A 21,751-nucleotide genomic window follows, 5' to 3' on the forward strand; every position below is an offset into this window, starting at 1 on the left:
ACGTTAAAGATGCCCCAGCTAAATGATCTTGGACTGTAAGATTCAATATGGTAAAAATGTTAATTCTTTCCATAATGATCTATAGATTCCACACAATCCCAGCAAGCATTTTTATATGTGTGTGGAAAGTGACCAACTGATTCTAAGTAGTGTAAAGGCCAAAACTAACCAAGGTAATTTTGAAGAACAAAGCTGGAGATCTTGCACTACCCAACATCAAGATTTATCATAAAGTGAGCACAATTAAGACAGTATGGTATTGATACAAGGAGAGACAAATAAACTGATGAATGGAGTAGAAAGTCCAGAAAAACACTCATTCATATACAGCCACTTGATTTGTGACAGAGGTGACCAGGCAATGAAGTGGGGGAAAAAATCTTTTCAATTTGAATATCCAACATGGAGAAAAGGAATGCTGACCCTTATCTCACACCATACATAAAAATAAATTCTAGATTGGATTACAGATCTGTATTACAAATATATTACAAATATAGAAGGGGAGCAGTAAAGCTTTTAAAAGAAAGCATGGGAGCATATCTTTATAACCTTGGGGGCAGCAAAGACTTCTTAAACAGGAAACAAAAAACACTAACCATAAAGGGGAAAAAACCCCAATAAATTGGAGTACATTAAAGAACTCTGTTCATTAAAAACACCGTAAGCAAAGTTAATATTAATCTACACAATGGGAGAATATACGTGTGGCACATCTATCCAATAAACGACTCATGTCTAGTTTATAAGGAAATCCCACAAATCACTGAGGAAAATAACAAGCAAATAGAAAAATGGGCAAAAGACTTAAAACCTTCACAAAAAAGGATATCCAAATGGCCAATAAATTTATAAAAAGATGCTCAGCTTCATCAGTTATCAGGGAAGTATAAGTCAAAACCATAAGGCAGTACCACTTCATAACCTACCTAAAGTACTAAATTGAAAAGGGCAGGTAATACTAAGCATTGGTGAGGTGTAGAGTAACTGGAACTCTCATACACTGCTAGTAGGAATCTCAGTCAGTATGGCCACTTTGAACAGCTGCTTGCTATCATCTGCTAAAGCTGCAGATACCTTATGATCTAGAAGTTCCATTCCTAGGTATATGCTCAACAGAAATGTGCACCAAAAACATGTTCATGAATCTTCAAAGCAGCATTATATAAAATAGCCCCAACTAGAAACCACCCAAATCTTCATCAGTAGTATCATGGTTGCATACATTGTGGTACATGTATACAGTAGATTTTTATATAGCTGCGAGAATGGATGAAATACAGCTAGGTGGAACAATTAAGTATGACTCTCACAAACGGTGAGGCATAGAAGCTAAACACAAAAGAATATTTGTGGTATGATTCTTTATTATAAACATGTAAAACTATTTTATGCTTTTGTCAGGATGTTTATCTTGCAAGGGGTAATAACCAAAAAGGGCAAGAGAGTGGTTTCCAGGGTGTTGAGTCTAGTAGGCAGAATTCTAAGATGGCTTTCAAAAGCCCCTTCTTCTGATATACACACCACATGTGGTCCTCTCCCCTTGAGTGTGAGTGGAAGCTGTGAATATGATAGGCTGTTGTTCCAATGAGTAAGTTTACATTATTTGGCAAAGGTAAAGGGATTTTGCAGATGCTATTGAAGTCCCTAATTAATTGACATTGAGTTAGTCAAAAGGGAAGTTATCCATCTGAGCCTGACCTCATCAGGTGAGCCCTTTAGAAGAAGGTCTAAAGATCAGAGAGACTCTCCTGCTGGCCTTAAAGAAGCAAGCTGCCATGAGTTCTACAGCTGCATGGAAATGAAATTTGTCAACTGTGATTCAAGTTCATAAGAGGACCTTTTGATCCTTAAGCCATAGATGAGACAGCAACCTCAGGTGACACCTTAAAGGCAGCCCAGTGAGATCCTTAGCACAGGACCTAGGTAAGCCATGCCTCTGGACACCTGACCCACAGAAACTGCGAGATAATAAATGTCTTGTTTTAAGCTGCTAAGTTTGTGATAAGTTTTTAGGCAGCATAGAAAACTAATACACTGGTAATACTCTATTTCTTGTAGTAATGTGTGTATGTGTTTACTTTGTAAACATTTGTTGTATTATAATTGTGTTTGTGTACTTGTTTGTGTATAAGTAAAAATGAATTATACTGAATATTGAATAAAGTGTTTACTTTAAAACAAGTAAAAAATTAATAGCATTCTTCTGCATTACCTTTGACCAGTATACAAATATAATCAAATAATTATGTTGTAATTGTACTGGTCAAGTTGAACACAGCAGATTTGGTCATAAAATTAACTTAAATATTCCTTTTCATTAGTGAACTCACCTTCTGTCCTTGCTCTCTTACTGACATGTCACTTTTACATGTTTCCCCCAGTGGTTTCACTCTGAGTGTCACAGAACCTTCTTTTTTTAAAAATATTTATTTGGCTGCACTGGGTCTTAGTTGCAGCACACAGGATCTTTGTTGCTGTGTGGGGGATCTTCATTGGGGCATATGGGATCTTTAGTTGTGGCATGCGGAATCTTTAGTTGCAGCATGTGGGATCTAGTTCCCTGACCAGAGATCGAACCCAGGCCCTCTACATTGGGAGCGTGGAGTTTTAGCCACTGGACCACCAGGAAAGTCCCTGTCATAGAGTCTTGAAGCTGGAGATGTAATGATTTTCCAGTCTAACTTCCATATTTTACTTTTTCCTATTTAAAAAAAATTGAGGTATAATTGACATATAACATTATATTAGTATAAGGTGTACAACATAATGATGTGATATTTGTATGTATTGCAAAATGATCACCACAAAAAGTCTTCACCACATAGACTTATGTAATACCTGTCACCATACATAGTTACAAGAAATTTTTTTTCTTGTGATGAGGAATTTTAAGATTTGCTGTCTTAGCAGTTTTTAAATATGCAGTACGGTATTATTAAATATAGTCACCATACTGCATACTACATCCCCAGGAGTTACTTATTTTATAAGTGGAAATTTGTACCTTTTGACCCCCTTCACCCGTTTGGCTTACCTCTGGCGATCACCAGTCTGTTCTCTGTGTCTATGAGCTTAGTTTTTGTTTGTTTTAAAAATTCCACATATAAGTGAGATCATAAGGTATTTGTTTTGCTCTGTCTGACTTATTTCACTTAGCATAGCATAGTACCTTTAAGGTCCATCTATGTTGTCACAAATGGCAAGATTTCATTCTTTTTTATAGCTGAATAGTATTCCATTTTGTGTGTGTGTGTGTGTGTGTGTGTGTATGTGTGTGTGTGTGTACATCTGCTTTATTGCTTTTTCCGTTCATTCACTGATGGACACTTAGTTGCTTCCATATCTTGGCTATTGTAAATAATGCTGCAGTGAACATAGGGGTGCATATATCTTTTCAAATTAATGTTTTCATTTTCTTTAGATAAATACCCAGAAGTACAATTGCTGGATCATGTGGTAGTTCTAGTTTTAATTTTTTGAGGAAGCTCCATGCTGTTTTCCAATTTACATTCCTACCAGTAGTGCATGAGGGTTCTCTTTTCTCCACATCCTTGCCAACACTTGTTATTTGCTGTCTTTTTGATATTAGCCATTCTAGCAGCTGTGAGGTGATATCTAATTGTGGTTTTGATTTGCATTTCCCTGATGCTTAGAGTTGTTGAACATCTTTTCATGTACTTGATGGCCATCTATATGTCTTCTTTGGGAAAGTGTCTGTTCAGACCCTCTGCCTATTTTTTAAATTGGATTGTTTGTTGTTTTGCATTTGAGTTGTATGAGTTCTTTATTTATTTTGGATATCAATCCCTTATCAGATTTATGACTTGCAAATATTTTTTTCCATTCAATGGGTTGCCTTTTCATTTTTTTGATGATTTCCTTTGCTGTCTAGATGTTTTTAGTTGGATGTAGTCCCACTTGTTTATTGCTTTTGTCACCTTTGCTTTTTTTTGTTTTGTTTTTTGCGGTACACGGGCCTCTCACTGTTGTGGCCTCTCCCGTTGCAGAGCACAGGCTCTGGACGCACAGGCTCAGTGGCCATGGCTCACGGGCCCAGCCACTCCACAGCATGTGGGATCTTCCCGGACCGGGGCACGAACCCATGTCCCCTGCATCGGCAGGTGGACTCTCAACCACTGCGCCACCAGGGAAGCCCACGTGTTTTCTTCTAGGAGTTTTTTTTGTTCCAGGTCTTACATTCAAGTCTTTAATCCATTTTGAGTTGATTTGGGGTATGATATAAGATAGGGGTCCAGTTTTATTCTTTAGTTTGTGGATGTTCAGTTTTCCCAACACCATTTATTGAAGAAACAGTCCTTTCTACATGGCGCTTTTGTTGTAAATTAATTGACTACATATACCTGATTTATTTCTGGGCTTGCTGTTCTGTTCCATTGATCTATTCTGTCTGTTTTTATACCAATACCATGCTGTTGTGATGACTGTAACTTTGCAATATAGTTTGAAATCAGGGAGTGAGATGCCTCCAGCTTCGTTCTTCTTTCTCAAGATTGCCTGGGCTATTTAAGATTATTTCTGGTTCCATACAAATTTTAGGATTGTTCTCTTTCTGTGAAAAATGCCACTGGAATTTTTTTCATTGAGGTACAGTTGATGTACAATATTATATAAGTTTCAGGTGCACAACAGAGTGATTCACAATTCTTGAAGGTTATATTCCATATACAGTTATTATAAAATATTGGCTCTATTCCCTATGTTGTACAGTATATCCTTGTAGCTTATTTTATACATAGTAGTTTGTACTTCTTTTTTTTTTGCGGTACGTGGGCCTCTCACTGTTGTGGCCTCTCCCGTTGCAGAGCACAGGCTCTGGACGCGCAGGCTCAGCGGCCATGGCTCACGGGCCCAGCCGCTCCGTGGCATGTGGGATCTTCCCGGACCAGGGCACGAACCTGTGTCCCCTGCATCGGCAGGCGGACTCTCAACCACTGCACCACCAGGGAAGCCCGAGTTGTTTGTACTTCTTAATCCCCTATTCCTATATTGCCCCTTCCCCCTTCCCTCTCCCCACTGGTAACGACTAATTTGTTCTCTGTATCTGTGAGTCTGTTTCTTTTTTGTTATTAATTCACTAGTTTGTTTTATTTTTTATATTCCACATATAAGTGATATCATACAGTATTTGTCTTTCTCTGACTTATTTCATTTAGCATGATACTCTCCATATTGTTACAAATGGCAAATTTTCATTCTTTTTTTATGGCTAAGTAGTATTCCATTGTGTGTGTATTTGTGTGTATGTATGTATACCACACACATCTTTATCCACTCATCTGTTGATGGATACTTACGTTGCTTCCATATCTTGGCAATTGTAAATAGTGCTGCTAAGAACATTGGGTGTATGTATCTTTTTGAATTAGTGGTTTTGTTTTTTTCGGATGAATACCCGGAAATGGAATTGCTAGATCATATGGTAATGCTATTTTTAGTGTTTCAAGAAACCTCCATACTATTTTCCACAGTGGCTGCACCAATTTACATTCCCATCAAAAGTGTTCCCCTTTTTCTACATCCTCACCAACATTTGTTATTTGTGGTCTTTTTTTGATTATAGCTATTCTGACAGGTGTGTGATGGTATCTCATTGTGGTTTTAACTTGTAAAACTGCCATTGGATTTTGATAGGGATTCAACTGAATCTGTAAATTGCTTTGCGTGGTGTGGACATTTTAACAATATTATTTCTTCCAGTTCGTGAACACCCAATATCTTTACAATTATTTGTATCTTCTTCAGTTTCATTCATTAGCATCTTATAGTTTTCAGTGTACAAGTCTTTCACTTCCTTGGTTAAATTCATTCCTAGGTATTTTGTTCTTTTTGATGCAGTTGTATATAAGATTGTTTTTTAAATTTCTCTGATAGTTTGTTATGTAATGTATAGAAATGAAACAGATTTTTGTATTTTGATTTCATATCCTGCAATTTTACTGAATTTATTTATTAGTTTTAACAGTTTTTTGGTGGTGTCTTCAGGGTTTTCTATATATAATATATCATCTGTAAGTAGAGATAGTTCTACTTCTCCCTTTCCAATTTGGTTGCCTTTTGTTTCTTTTTCTTTCCTAATTGCTCTGGCTAGGACTTCAATACTATGTTGAATTAAAGTGCTAAGAGGGAGCTTGCTTGTTTTGTTTCTGATCTTAGAGGAAAAATTTCAGCTTTTCACTGTTGAATATGATGTTAGCTGTGGGCTTGTCACATATAGCCTTTATTATGTTGAGGTACATTCCCTCTATACTCACTCTGTTGAGAGTTTTTATCATAAATGGATATTGAATTCTGTCAAGTGCTTTTTCTGCATCTATTGAGATCATCATATGATTTTTATTTTTCATTTTGTTAATGTGGTGTATAACTTCCTTATTTTAAAGATGAGGGAACTAGGGCATGTTTCAAGTTAGAAGTAATGTGACGTGCTTCAAGTTATGTGTTGAACAGCAAATCCAATATCTTAGTTCTTGGAGGCTCTACCTCTGTGACCGTTTCTTCATATCACAGGCTTTCTGGAATCCAGAGGCTATAAGTGCACATTGTTTGGTTATGTTGTGGATGCAGTTTGGATCAGGATGGAGGATACTGAGAGTGGGTAAATTTCTCTGTTTCTAATTAGAGGTATAAGCTGATAGTGAAGATAGTAGGGAGGTGTAGGGGAGAAATTCATTTAGCCACAGATGTCTACTATGCCTGTGTTTATGCTGTGCCCTGGGATGTCCTTGTCACAGATTTTCTTTGTTTTGGGTACTTACTTCCCAGAAATGGCTTCCTGCTGTTCCAAGTTTTCTAAGACTCATGCTGGTTTACAGCCTTCCTCTTCCTTGAAACAATGTGAAGTTAGATAATATCCCTACTTTTCCCAAGTGTGGAAACAGGAACTGGACTCTATATGGTTGAAAGAGTGTAAAGCCACGTTGAAGTCAATCATTGATCACAAAGAATCTTTGGGATAAAATGTCCACAGATAGAAATACTGACTAAATGGTTTAGGAAAGCATTTGAAAATGAAATGTAAGAGGTATGGCAGGTAAATGCATGTAAACATGTTTGATCCATAAAACATTTTTATTTGTGCCTATTTTTAAAAAATAGCTTTATAACTTATGGCTTCTTCTGTTTTACATCTCTGGTCCTGAGTTCATAGTATTGTATTCTGGAAAAGCTAGAAATATTAAAATAGTGCTTTAAGGGTAAAGCATCTCTCAGTATTTCCATTATAAAATGCAATTTTAAAGGGTTTAGAAGTCAGCTATAAAAATTTGTTCTTGGCTGATACTTTGTATACAGAGATCTCTGCCCAGGGTAATTTTCAGAAGAATTTTTGCAGTGGCATAAACTGTGAGGTTATATGGCAGTACCAGCTTACATTGAGCTCATTTTTTATGCTTCTATCAAAGTGGGGGAAAGATGAAAGCTTTTAAAATGATTCAAATAAAAGAGTATGAAAATTATATTTCTAGCCCTGTGCTTTTAGAAACTTTTGGTTAAAAAAATGTTACTCTACCATCAGAAGACTCACCATTGGCTTAAGTATCCAAATAATAGCACCACTTAACCCAGTGTAAGCCCCAAATCTAGATGACTTTAGAATAATTCTTTTAAAACCAGATTTTAACAGCTGATTTTGGGCCGTTAGTAACTACGTAACCCCAAAGAGATCCCTTTAGGCCGCACTTGTTGAAAAATAGCTTTCTGTTTGGTACCTGAGCGTAGCTGTTTGCGAAGCAAGGAAGGAAGTACTAACGGGAAAGCAAAAACACGTTTCTTACATGACTGGAGACTTACACAGTGAAGCTGGAGAGCCTCTTGTTAATGTAACATTCTTCCCAAAGCTTTGGGTAGGTCTTAACTTGAAAAGAAGGTTGACCACAGTGCAGATAAGCTCCTTGCTCTTACACTGTTGTGAATACATGTGCACATACACTTCCACTGCACTTTACAGCTTGGCCAGGTTTCTTTTTCTTTTTTTTTTTTCCTACTTCTTCTTCAAAGCTAAATCACATAAGCAGATTTCCTCCAGGGATAATTTTATATGTGGTAGCCAGACTGGTCTTAGAGTTCACAATAGCTTCCTCTGTTGTGTCAACTTCTGAACCTTGGAAGTACAGTTCTGTGCATAGAGCCCATAGGGAACATTTGAGGTCTTGTTGGTTTGAAATGAAATATGACTTTATGTGAAATATGAATTGAAAATGATATTGGATTATATACAGTTGTTCAGAAATATAGTCTCCATAGTGGAGAAGGAACTGCCTCATTAGTGAAAGTCTGCCCCACCTTATTGTCTGAAGTAATGTTGCTGTACCATACTCAGGGCTGAACAAGGTAAAAAGAACAACAGGACCGACAGCAGAAACACGTTAGTTTTTGCTCTGAAAGAAAACAACTTCCTTACACAAATATACTTATCAATGCTTATTCAAAGATCTTAGGAGATTTGCTTTAGGTTCGTAGGGTCCTCTTGTCCACCTGCCGGGGCCTCCAGCTCTGGGTGTGCTGAGGTAGAGGAAAGCCTGCCTTGGCTTCAGCGATTGAGGCATGTTGCTTTCTCTGGAGTCATCTATGCTGAGAGGCCACTTCTCCATCCTTGTCTGATCCAAGTTTAGGTGGCTTATTATAGGGAGAGACAGGTGCTCATGCTGTCATGACCCAATGATATGGAAGTGATAGTGGAAATCTTAAAGGGAGAGAAGGGCACTACCGTATCATCGAGTAAGTGTTTGAATTCACAGTTCCTGAGAAGTGGGTATGCTTAGTATAGAGATGCCTTTTTGGGGAAAGAGTAGATTATGTAATTTTCCAAAGGAGTAATCTGTTACTCTCCTTATTTTGCTCCATTGCCCCAGATTTGGCCAGTGGACGCCCCCTAAGTTGGTTCCTGTGTCATTTTGACATGTTCTTGTCATCGTTTGAACACTTTATGTTCTGGAGATGTTCCAGCCTCATCTTTCCCTGTGTTAGCCAAGAAATTAGCCATTTTCTAAGAAGTCCTGGTACCTTTTAGTGCGTAAATCCAGATGCTCCCAAGCCTTCTCAATGAGGAGAGCTAAGAAATATAAGTGAGTATTTACTTATGTCTCTGTGTCTGTCTGTCTCTCTGTCTATCTGACTAGGTAGCTACCTGCCTACCTACCTATCTTGAAAACTGTGAGTTTACACTAAAAGCTCCAATTCCAGTGCAACACCACAGGGTTCATTATAGTTTCACCCTTTCGGTATTTGTAACTCTCTTCTTTAATGATGAGAAACCTGGCTCTTATTGCCCATATATTTACTTATTTGCTCATCCCTGTTTGTAACCAATATGCTGACATTGCCTGCTATTCTACTAGGTCACCTTTCTTACTCAGGCTTCAATCCTTGCTTCCTCACTCAGGCTGTGATTCCCCATCATTGTACCATATTATTTTTGAGCTTGTGTTCTTTTAAAGTTGGGAGTTCTAGCTTTTTTACATGGAATCCTATAGCCGGTTAATCAGTGGCACTTGGTGTACAAGAACCTCGGCGCTACCCGTGTATAGAGTATTGTATCATTTCTATCCTTTTTTTCTGGCTGTGCCGTGTGGCTGGCACGTAGGATCTTAGTTCCCTGACCAGGGGTTGAACCCGTGCCCCCTGCAGTGGAAGCACAGAGTCTTAACCACTGGACCTCCAGGGAAGTCCATATCATTTCTATCTTGATATTTGTCTTGATAGCTATCTTTCTTTTAAGCATCAAGTTGAGAAAAAAGAAAAGAAATAAACTGTGTGTGCATGCACGTGCATTTTAACTAAGGTACTGTGGATGACATTCAAGGCTGTCTTCGGCAAGGAAGAGCTCAGTCTTCCTTTTTGATTTGTGCTTGTGTGACTTTTCAGAAGTGTCCAGCTCTAACTACATCTGTCTACTTGTTCCTCAAACATGCCTACTTCCTGGACTTTTTCTATATCATGTTTTTCATAATATCCATCCTCTTGACCCATGCTGTTAACCACCATCTTTCTAAGCCCTTCTTGGTCATCTCAGCAGGAAGCAATCATTCCTTTTGTTGGAGCTTATGCCATTCAAATGATATTTACTTCTGCTTGAAGGTATTTGGGAATGTGCTCTGTGGGTCCTACTTATTTCCAGGTATCAGTAGGCCAATACTAATGATGATATTTTTGAAAGTATTTTGTTAACTATTGAGTGTCACCTCACTGTATGGAGGAGTTATTTAATGCCTAATAGATGTGTTGCACATTATAAGATTTTAATAACTGTTTATTGGATTTTAAATTTTGTCAGAATGAAGAATATTTGGTATTTTCAGTTGATAGCTTTGGCTCATCCTTTCAATGTTTTAATTGAGTTTCTGCTCCCCACTGTATATGGATGCTGAGCTTGTTTGGCTTGGGTACAAAGAGATTTATTTGGTTCACATATTAGCATATAGTAAAATTTACCCTTTTTAGCATTCAGTTCTATGAATTTTAAAGCATGTATAGCTATGTGTAACCTCTACCACAGTCAAGATGGAAAACAGTTCCGTCCTACCCACAAATTCCCTTGTGTCTCTTTTTAGCCAACACTTCCCCGTACCCCACAGCCCCTGCCAACCACTAATCTGGTTTATGTCCCTATGGATTTGTCTTTTGCGGAATGTCATATAAATGGAATTATTTTGAGTCTGGCCTTTTTCTATTAGCATAATGCATTTGAGATTCATCCATGTTGTTTAGTGTTGCTAAATAGTATTCCATTGTGTTGATGTCCCAGAGTTTGTTTACCCATCCACCAGCTGAAGGACGTTTGGATTTTTTTCAGCTTTTGACCATTAAGAATAAAACTGCTATGAATGTTGCTGTACGTGTCTTTGTATGAACATATGTTTTTATTTCTCTTGGTCAAATGCCTAGAAGTGGAATTGCTGGGTCATATGGCAAACATATGTTTGTCTTTATAAAAAACCATAAAGCTGTTTTCCAAAGTAGTTGTACCATTTTTCACTACCATTAAAAATGTATGAGAGATTCTGTTTCTCCACTTCCTTACCAGAATATAGTAGTATTATTTTAGCCATTCTTGTGGGCGGATAGTAATATTACTTTTTGTTGTTGTAGTTGTTTGTTATCTTTTGTTTTGCATTTTCCTGATGAGAAAATGATACTGAACATTTTGTGTGTGTATATGCTCATTGGCCATTTATATATATTTAGTCTTTTCTGAGGTGTCTGTGCAACTCTTTAACCCATTTTTTAATTGGTTTGTCTTTGTGTTAATGAATTGTAAGACTTCATGTACTATGGATAAGGACCTCTGAGATTATATATGTGTGTGTGTATATATACATTTATTTATTTATTTCAGATCTTCTGTGTTACTGTTTTTTTGTCTAGTTGTTTTATTACTTATTTGATAAATATTTATGATTGAGAATTTATTTCTCCCTTTACTTTTGTCAGTTTTTGCTTCATCTGGTTTGAAGCTTTTTTTATTAGGTGCACATACATTTACAGTCATTATATCTTGCTAATGCATTGACTCTTTTATTAACATGAAATGATCCTCTTTGACCCCTGTAATACTTTTTTTTCTTGAATTCCACTTTGTGTGATGTTAGTATAGCTACTTCAGTTTTATGAAAATGTTTTCAAAGATGGGAAATGATAGAGAACATCTGTATGATGACATGAGAAAGTTTATCATGTAGAAGGAGGGAGCAGTAAATAGTGGGGGAGAAGGCACTACCCTATGAGCAAAGCCCTCAAGGCAAGAAATAGTATCCAAAGCTGGATCACTCTATTTGTGGTTTGAGGTGGGAAGAAGGAAAGGATGGTTGCAGATACAAGTAAATTTTTTGGAGTTGGCCATACCTTAAATCTATTTTAAAAATCTAGCAATAGGCACACAGCTTATAGTGTGCCAACAACCACTAATCAAATGTGGTTTCAGTTTTTATTATCAGTACATGAGTGTGGTAGTTCAAGTGTTGGCTGACTTTTCAGATAATTGTGGTTAATCTGTTATTAGTAAATTGGCTATATGGAACATCCTTAGGCTCTGGGACTGTGGCCCTTACATTAATGTCCTGAATATCCCTTGCTCTGAAAAATTTTCATTGTACACTGTCTGGTTTTCTGGAATGGTCTACAAATTGAGCTTATTTTTCAGTGTGGTCCAGCATATTGAAGTGTGTCTCAAGGATGTGAAATTCATTTTGCTACAGATGGTGTGATGTGAAGGAATCTGAGGTCAGGTACTGCAGCTAAGTCTCTATACATGTAAAAACTTCAAATACAAATAATCTTTATTTGACATGTGCTCTACATCCATGAGCATGTTGTTTAAACTTTTTAGGTTGTTTTCTTTCCTGAATGATATTAACATTCTTGCTTTGATTCCATGTCAGAAATGGTTGTGATTCTAAAAGGGAATGATCTTTGATTCATGGAAACAGGTGGAAATTATTACTAGTAGGCTTCTACTATGAATAAAAATACAAAGAATTATCTTTCAAAAGAACCCCACTTTGAGCATTTCTAAGGAGACTTCAGCTTTGTTCTTTACTAGGATTGAAGAACTGGCCACATTCCTCAGATGCAGGGGAGTACCGTCTAGTCTGCCTCCTTGCTACAGCGATGGATTCAGGACTGGGCATGTGACCAAAATCAACCCCAGAAGCCTAGTCCTGAGATTTTTTTTGCAGAGCACCTGGGCAAGAATTTCTCTCTTTTTTCCCACTGTGGTCTGTAAGAGGATGGGATATATTCTGAAGCTCCTGGAATCCTTCTTGACACATGAAGAGAGAGGCTGCCCTGGTTTTGGAGCTAATATTGAGGAAATCTGAGAGCGCCCTGCCGGCCCCCTATTACTCCCTCCCTCTGCAAATATCAGATGGGCCTCTCAATATGATCAGATTGACTCAATTATGTAAGCTAATCAGTTACTTATGTAAGCTAATCAGCCAATTCAAGTTATTCTGTCTCTTGCAGTTAAAACACTCGTTATTAATACATTGAGTATGTTTTAGAGACTTAAGTCAAAATACAATAAAGAGTAAGGTTAAGAAAAAAGCAGTCACTGCGTACAAAGTTACATGTAAATGTATGTATTCTTTCACTAAATCTCAGTAATTGTCTATTCCTTCCATGAACTCTGTTCTTGGAAGTTCTTCTGTCTAGTTCTTCTCTCTTGGGAACTCTCCCCTAGGGCTTACCCAGGTTTCTTTCTGTCCACCCTCTTGCCTGACTTTATTTGTTCCTGAGTTTCGGAACTTGGTGTGATATTCTGCCAAATTCTCTTCCCCACCTCTGCTCATTTCTAGCATCAAAGTACATAATACCTTGCTACGGAGATTATTCTAGTTGGAATCTGCTGTGTTCTGTGAATTGTCTCTCCTCTAGGGGAAGTATGCCTGCTTCTTACTCTCTTTGGTGACTAGGCACAGAGGCTTGGTTGTATCAGGGTGAAGTTGTGGTTAGTTTCTTGTGGTGGCCGTGCAGAAAAGGAGACAGGGCGTGTGTTACAAGACACCCATAATTCTGTTTCAAGTCCCGTGATCTCTTCGGAACAGTGTCCAGAGACCCTAAAGCCAGACTCATTAGACGTCTGCACTCTTCCTTTCCTTCAGTCCAGGCCTGCTCTGCGCAGAGGGCTCCTTGACAGATACCGATCATTTCTCCAAGAGCCCTATTTCCTTTCTTTCTTAAAATATTTTTTAAAAAGAATCAAACAATTTAACAAGGGAGTTATATGGTTTTCCTTATTGTACTCACAGAGAAATAGAAAAAGGGAGACAGATCCTGCTGTTCTAAGTTGTTAGAAGCCTGTTTTTGAGTTGGTGTGATCTAAGCCAGGAAAGAGTTTGCAGTGGCCTGTGAATGGTGTATAATGGAAGGAACTGGCAGATAAGATTAAAATGGTTAAAAAAGGTCAGTGGGCATTGAGAAGGTCAAGGTCTTTGAATGATAAGCCAAAGCACAGAGAATTAGTTTCTCCAGGGAAGAGAAATCCATCAAAAATTTTGAGTAAAAACGTAGTTTAATCAGATCTTTTTTTTTTTCTGGAAGTTTGTAGGATGGTCCTGAGAATACCAGAGAATTTGTGGAAATAAAAGAGCTCTTGTAAAAAGACAAGTGAAGGATTTGGTGAAGCAGTATGTTTGGCAGTAGAAAGAGTCAAATATGGTTGTGAGGTTTTGAGATTGAAAGGCCTGGAAGAAAGTGGTCATGGTGTTAATAAAAAAGAGAGCAGGAAGGGGAAGTGCTTTGAGGGGAAGGACTAGAGTGGTGTTTGATGGTTTGAGTTTAAGGTGATAGTAGCACATTAGGATGGAATTGTGTCGGAGACATTGTGTTAGGTGCTATATTAAGTATTGGCAATATAACAGTGAATAAACAGGAGAAAAAGTCCCCACTTTTATGGAGCTTGTGTTTCACTGGGGAAGACTTAATAATGTAAATAAAATACCATGCTCAATAGTGGTAGGTACTGAAGAGGAAAAATAAGTAAAATAAGGGAGATATGAATTTGGGGGTGGGTTGAGATTTTAAATAGGGTGACCAAAGAAGGCTGCCTTGAGGAGGTGACTTCAAGTAAGAACTGAAGGAAGTGAGGGAGCTGTCCTTGGGAAGATCTTGGGGAACAGTGAATACATGCCTAACGTGTTCAAGGGATAGCAAAGATGCTGAGGTGAGGAATAGTTGGAGATGAAGTCAGCAGGATCACAGGGTGGGGGCAGAGATCAGGTAGGGCCTGTGTATCAGTCAGGGTGGCCATGGTGGCGATGAAGATAGAGCGATAGGATGAGCTGATGGATGTAATTGGGGGGTGGGGGTGGAGGGAGGGAGGAATTGATCCGTTGATAAGGATAACAAGATTTTTGGCCTGAATAACTGGGAAGAATGGGGACAGTTTGTTCTACTCCTGTTAACTAAATAAAAGGCACTCTTGGATTAAACTACCATAGGCAAACAAAGTTCCCAATTAACATATATACCTTTAAGAACGTCTGTAACATGTCTTTAAAATGATAGTATCCATGATCATGTTTTAAAATGAAAGAAGCTTATTGGCAAGCCTTGTCAGGAACTCCCTGTGGAAATATCAATTGCTTTTCTTGGCTCCAAGGTTATTTCCTGAACAGTGTATTATACTTTGTCCCAAGCATGCCATTAAGGGATTTGAAAGTTTGTTAAAACATGTGTGGCAAGTGAGTACTGTCACTTAAGCCCAGCCAGAGAAGCCAGGAAACGAAAAGCGGCTCCTAGGTGGACTTCATGACATGCATTAAGCTCTGAATCAGAGGCTCAGGTAGTGGGATAGGCAGGGCATTATCTCCTGTGCACAAAGCCTTCAGCTGACACTGTTGTAAACAGCCCTTTCAGCAGAAAGTGCCTGTGGACATAGGCATATGTAAATCTCTTTGGAGAAGCTCCATTTTACCAAGTTGATAGCAACCCCTGCCCCAGGGGAATGTCATAGAATTTATTTGCTTGGAACAGAATTTTCCAGTGCTAATATAGACTTGTTGTCTTTATGAGATTTAAAATAGCACTCTTCAAAGATGGCTTTTATGTTCAAGGAAGGGTTTTTTATATCAGTACACAGGGAGACTAGGAAATGTTTCATGCTTGGAGTTTGGGAATGTTACGTGGCATTTTTCTTTATGATTCCATTTAAATTGGTTACAGGTACTCTTGCTCCCCAGTTTTGAAATACATTATATTAATTATAAAAGGAGGGAGAAGAAAAAAACTAATTGAGTTTTAAAGTGACCGGTTTCTTGACTCTGTTGGGTTTGAGTTGCTCTTTGCGGTTGATCTGATTTACAGCTCAGTGTAGACATCCCCCCACGTGCCTTCTAAGGGACAGATTGGTACTTCACACTCTGCAGAAATCAGGAAACATCGCTGGAAGCTGTGCTCACATTTTGGCTTTCTCGTCTTCAGGCATTCATGATTTTTCTAGCTAAAAATGTTGTTTTAAATTGGTGACAGTGAACTTTATGGTTACATTTGGGTCCATATTGAAACTGGAGTTATAATTTAAATATGAAGATCTAGAATTATTTTAGGAAAATGCATTTATTTAAATGTCTTCCATTTGCTTCTTATGGTGATAAGTTTCAACTCTGATAAAATAACTGGTGGCTCGTCCCTGGTTTCCAGACAGTGTAGTAGTGGAGGGCAGTGCAGTTATCATCCAGTGTCGTGTAGATAAGCATCTGAATTTAGCTGGCTCTTGCTGCTTGGTAGTTATTTATTTCTTGTAATTTTTTTTAGAATTCTTCTTTTATAGCCAATTCAAGTCTTTCTCATTCTCGTCAGAAGAAGAGAAAAGGAAACTAATATTTATTGAGCATGTTTTATATGCCAAGCATTTTGGGAGCCTCTGGGGAATATAAAAAATGAATGTGGTATGATTTGCTGTCAGGTGGAAGAGAGAAATATGTAAACAAATAAATGGAATATAACTTGATCAACAAACTTATAATGAAACAATAGGTAAGGAATAGCAGTGAACAAAGGAAGGAAACAACATTTCTTAAGAGATGGGGGAGTTTAGTCAGAGAAGCAGTCACAGAAGAGCTGGATCTTGAATTTTGATTATTTGCCAGGCAGGCAAAAGATGCAGAGGTGTTTCATGCAGTGGGTGTTGGTGGGAGATGTACATGCAAAGCTCACTCTGAATCTGTTAGCAGGAAATCTCCCATACGAGTGTCCAGGATTGAGAGCTGGACTTAGAGCCCTGGATCTGTGGTCATGTCACAGCTCTGCTATTTAGTAGCTCTGGGATTGTGACATGTCTGAACCTGTTTTTTCCTGTGAGATGGAGATAATTATTCTCCTGTGTATCGCCCAGGGTTGTTGTGTAGATCAAATTAGTTAATGTGTGTAAAGCACAGGGAAGATAGTGCAATATGAATGTGAAGAGTGATAATGGAAGTCTTAATGTTTAACGTGTTCATAATTATATTTAAATTCTCTCTGCTTCACTAACTCCTATTCCTTGTGAAACCCCCTTTGAGTCTTTTCTCAGTGCTCTGTTCTCAGCGTCTGTTTTCAGAGAAGTTTGGCCTTTGCTGAACCATTGTGGTTAACTTCCTAATCTGGATTTCTGTCCTCCAATACACTCTTCCCATCTCCTGATCTACATTTCCAGCTACCACCTGGATGTTACCCATCACCTTGGACTTTCTGGTTCTAAAGACTAGATTTGTTTCCTTCTATAGAGATTCACTTACAACTTTGTTCCTGGCACCTGTGCTAAGAGCTTTTCATATATTATCTCAGTTCCACAATAATCTTATGATATTGGGTACTCTTGTCCCCATTTTAAATATAGTGAAACTGAGATTCAAAGAGATTACATAGCTTTGCCAAAGTGGCATAGCTACTAAGCAGCAGAGCCATGATGCAAACCCAGGTGTGTTGACTCCAGTTCCTTCTCTTAACCGCTTTTCCCTACTTCTCACTTTACTAACTTTACAGTAAAGACCAGACTCATTAACTTGGCATTTGGTGCTCTTCATGTTTGCTTCTTCATCCTCTTTTCTCACTCCTACTGTACATTTTCACTACTACTTGCCTTTCCTGAGGGAAAATTTGTATTTTCTTATCTCCTTGCTTTTGCATATGTGTCCTTTCCCATCTTAGTCTCCTTTTCCTGTGTTCACCTGTCAAAATCCTGAGGGATGCAGGGCACTGTAGTGGAATAAGCCAGGGCGGGAGTTGAGTAGATCTGTTTTCTGCTTTCCCTCACAGTCTTGATCTGTTTCACAAAGGGCTGGACCAGTTTACATTTATACCAGCAAAGTATCGCAGTACATTCTTGCTGACATTTGGTATTGTCAGGATTTTTAGCTTTTGCCTGCCTGTGGGTTTGTGGTGATATCTCATTGTGGTTTTAATTTGCATTTCTCTGATGACAAACGAGGCTGAGCAGCTTTCCATCTTTTTTGTCTATTTGGCAGTAAAGATTCACTATTTTGTTAAGTGCCTTTAAGCCTTTTCCCCATTTCTCTGTTGGATTGTCTTTCATTGATCTATAGCAGTTCTTTATATATTCTGGATTTGAGTACTTCTATGGCTTATCTTTTTAAATTTCTTTTACATTATTTTAGGATAAAAGGAAAAATTTACTTTTAATGGAGTTGAATTTATCATTATCTTCTTTCATGGCAGTGCTTTTTGGTTATATTTAAAATGTATTTCCCTATATAATTTCTCAAAATTATTTTCTAAAATTCTGCCAGCCTTTTAGATTAGCATCTTCCTTAGACATTTTCCATTCACATGGTTGCATCATGACTCTGATTTAGCAAGTGTTCTTATCTTCGAATTAGGGATATTCTATAAGGCATTTTGCTATTCCTTTGCTAACACAGGGTTCCCCTTAAAGTACAGAAGTCATGCTACACCCACTCTCCTTTTCCAAAAGGTGTATCTCTTCTTCTCTGTGTCTCAGAGCTCAAGATTCTGGGCGTAGGCCTATTCCTTTCAGTGGTAAGCTTCTGATAGCCTCCTGTCAATTTCATCCCTGATGGCTTTCAGGGTTCCTCCCAAGTACTACTGAAGAGGCCACATTACTGCTCTCCATCCGCCAGAGATTGCAGCCTGTTGGAGAAAGGGGATCACTTTTTCCCTTCATTACACTGCCACACCACTCTGTCGCCCAATTTCACCTTCCAAAAGGAGACAATAGGTAGATTACAGATGTATCCATGGTAAAACTAACTTCAGGGTATATCTGACAAACATTTCTGTGTGTGTGTGTGTGTGTGTGTGTGTGTGTGTGTGTGTGTGTTTGTATTTGCATTTTCACTGTTTATTTTTATTAGCAGGGTTATGTGATGCTCATCCTATCCCATTCATGCAACAAGACTTGAGAGTGAAAACGTTCTGTGTGACCCAGCGATTTGGTTCCTTCACTAATCTGTTTCTGTCCTGTCCTCCAGAGACTAGACTAAATCTCCAAGGGAGAAATAATCCCAGTTGCAGCGTGTACTCAGAATAATAAGTGCAGTCAGCTGCCTCTCTCTCTCAGGTCTGTGGAGGAAACCAGAGGAAGTTTTAAAGTCCTCAGTTAACCAGGTCAGTAATATGTCCATTCTCCTGAGGCCTCCGTCCTTTCACTCCGAGCCCAGAGCTCTCCAAAATACTGACCAACCTGAACTGGTAGCCTCCAGCACCAGACTTTTTACTCCCCTTACTCTTAAATTCTTGTAGAGTACTTTCTGTCTACTTGTAGATGTGCATTTTTCTGTGGAGTAAGGAGTTATAGCTTTCATCTGATTCTCAGCAGGATCTGCTAAACTTCAAAACTGAGAACCACTGAGCTAGACTTTTTCAACTTTTTCAAGGTCAGTCCCACAGAAGAAGGCCTCTTACTTTACAGATCCAGGGAAAATTGGGCTTCCACTTTCTAATCCACATATCCGTGTGTCTGGAAACTGTTCTGAAAACTCTCTTGCATCCTGATAGTCTTTTATATTCCTTTTTTCATTTTTCTACCCTTTTATCCATCAAATAATGTTTATTCATCAAATATTGAGCACCTAGATTGATTATGCAAGTTGCCATAGAATATACAGAGATATATTGTTGGTGAGCAAACAGTCTCAACAGATGAGGTAAATCACATACATAGATAACACTAGCGTAGTGAAAAAAATGAGAAGTGCCGTAGAAGAGGTATGTATAAATTGCTTTGGGACTTTAGAAAAGGAAGAAATTACTCTGGTCTGGGGCAGGTAGCAGGGCATGAGGAGGACCTGAGAAGACTGTGTGGTGGATTCTGGGTTATAGAAAATCCAAGGCATTTGGACTAGGTCTTGAGAGATGGGTAGAGTTTAGATGTGTGGAAATGTTAGCTGCAGTATGCCGTCTCTGGTTCTTTATTCATTCAGATGAGACTTCAGTATATAATGTGACTTCATGGAGTTTATATTTATCAGGGGAGATAGACTGTGAACAGGTCATTTCCTACTTAATTGCTGTCCATTCATTCAACATATATTTGAGTGAGTACTAAATGCTATTCCTAACTCTTAGAATATAGCAGTGAATAAAATAGCCTCTGTGCTTAGGAAACCCACATCCTAGTTGGGAGACAGAAAATATATAATATATTGTCAGGTAGTGATAAGTGCAGTGATGAGAAATAAAGCAGGGTAAGAAGATAGAGTCATAACAGGGAGGTGGGGCTGTTTTAGTTAATGTGGTCAGGGAGTGCCTCCCTGAGAGGAGGCTATTTGAGCAGAGACCTAAACAAAATGAAGAGAGCAATCCCTGTGAATAGCTGGGCAAAGAGTTTTCCAGATAGAGGGAACAGCCAAAGGTAAAAATCTCAAGATGGAAGATTTTAGTATTCTATGAATAGCGAGAAGAGCTCTAGGATTGGAGTGTAATTTGCAGAGGAAGAAGTTGTAGAAAATGAGAACACAAAAATAGATATGGGCCAGATTTGACAAGACCTTGTGGCATGGTGATGGAAGGATGTTGGGAAGCTATTGCGAGAATGACACGATCTGATTTGTTTTAAAAAGGTCACTCTAAGTCTTCCCTGGTGGCGCAGTGGTTAAGAATCTGCCTGCCAGTGCAGGGGACATGGGTTTGAGCCCTGGTCTGGGAAGATCCCACATGCCGTGGAGCACCTAAACCTGTGTGCCACAACTACTGAGGCTGTGCTCTAGAGCCCACAAGCCACAACTACTGAGCCTGTGTGCCACAACTACTGAAGCCTGCGCACCACAACTGCTGAAGCCTGTGCGTCTAGAACCTGTGCTCTGCAACAAGAGAAGCTGCTGCAATGAGGAGCCCGTGCACCGCAATGAAGAGTAGCCCCCACTTGCCGCAACTAGAGAAAGTCCGCCCGCAGCAAAGAAGACCCAACGCAGCCAAAAAAAAAAAATCACTCTAGTTCCTTTGGTCCAAAATAGAAGTCAGGAGACCAGTTATTACAGTAGTTCTGCAAGGAGATAAAGGTTGCTTGGATTTTTATAGTAACAGTGGAAATGGCAAGGAGATATATTTTACAGGAAGGCTCTCTTCATAGCTTGGATGTGGGGTGTGAGAAGGAGAGAGTCAAGGGTGATGCCCCAGTTTGGTGCCATCTGCCGAGAGAGGCAGTGCTGGGAGAGGAATGGGTTCTGGTGGGGACCGAGGGTTCTCCTGTTTGAGGCGCCAGCTGACATCCAAATGAAGATGTCAAGTAGGCAATTGGATATGTGTCTGGAATTTGGGGGAAGTGTTGAGGCGAGGCATTTAATTTTTGGAGTTAATAGCATATAGAGAGATTTAAAGCCATGAGACTGGATGAAATCATCTAGGGATCCTCTCCCTAGTGGTGTTTAACATCTTCCTCTGTTACCTATATCAGGTCAGATTTAAGTTCAAGTTAGGGGAAAATACTTCACAGATGGTGGTATTTACTTCCTAATTATAGTACATACATCAGTATAGTATTTACTTCCTAATTATGGTACATCAAGAAGTACTTTGGTTCTTTCTCTTTTTATGATATTTGTAATCATCAGTGGGTTCAGGTATTGCTGCTCTGGTCCATCTATTATAAAACTCCATCCCCATCAGCATTTAGCAACCATTGATGGTCATCTTCTGCATCCATCATTTCAGTAGGGATATCAGAATGGTAATAATGAAAATCTTTAAATCATTCCTTCTTAGTTAGCTGAAACTCTTCTATAAAGAAGAATTTTACCTCATCAACTGTTTGGCTAACCTGAGGTACATTTTATAT

General features: G+C 38.7%; 1 protein-coding gene across 2 annotated transcripts in view; it reads left to right on the plus strand.

Annotated features, from left to right (window-relative positions):
* Nucleotides 1-21,751, plus strand: part of DIS3L2 (DIS3 like 3'-5' exoribonuclease 2) — a 323,449-nt gene that overhangs the window by 42,411 nt on the left and 259,287 nt on the right. The window lies entirely within an intron of this gene.

Source organism: Phocoena phocoena, chromosome 7 (assembly GCF_963924675.1).
Source record: "Phocoena phocoena chromosome 7, mPhoPho1.1, whole genome shotgun sequence".
Lineage (NCBI taxonomy): Eukaryota > Metazoa > Chordata > Mammalia > Artiodactyla > Phocoenidae > Phocoena > Phocoena phocoena.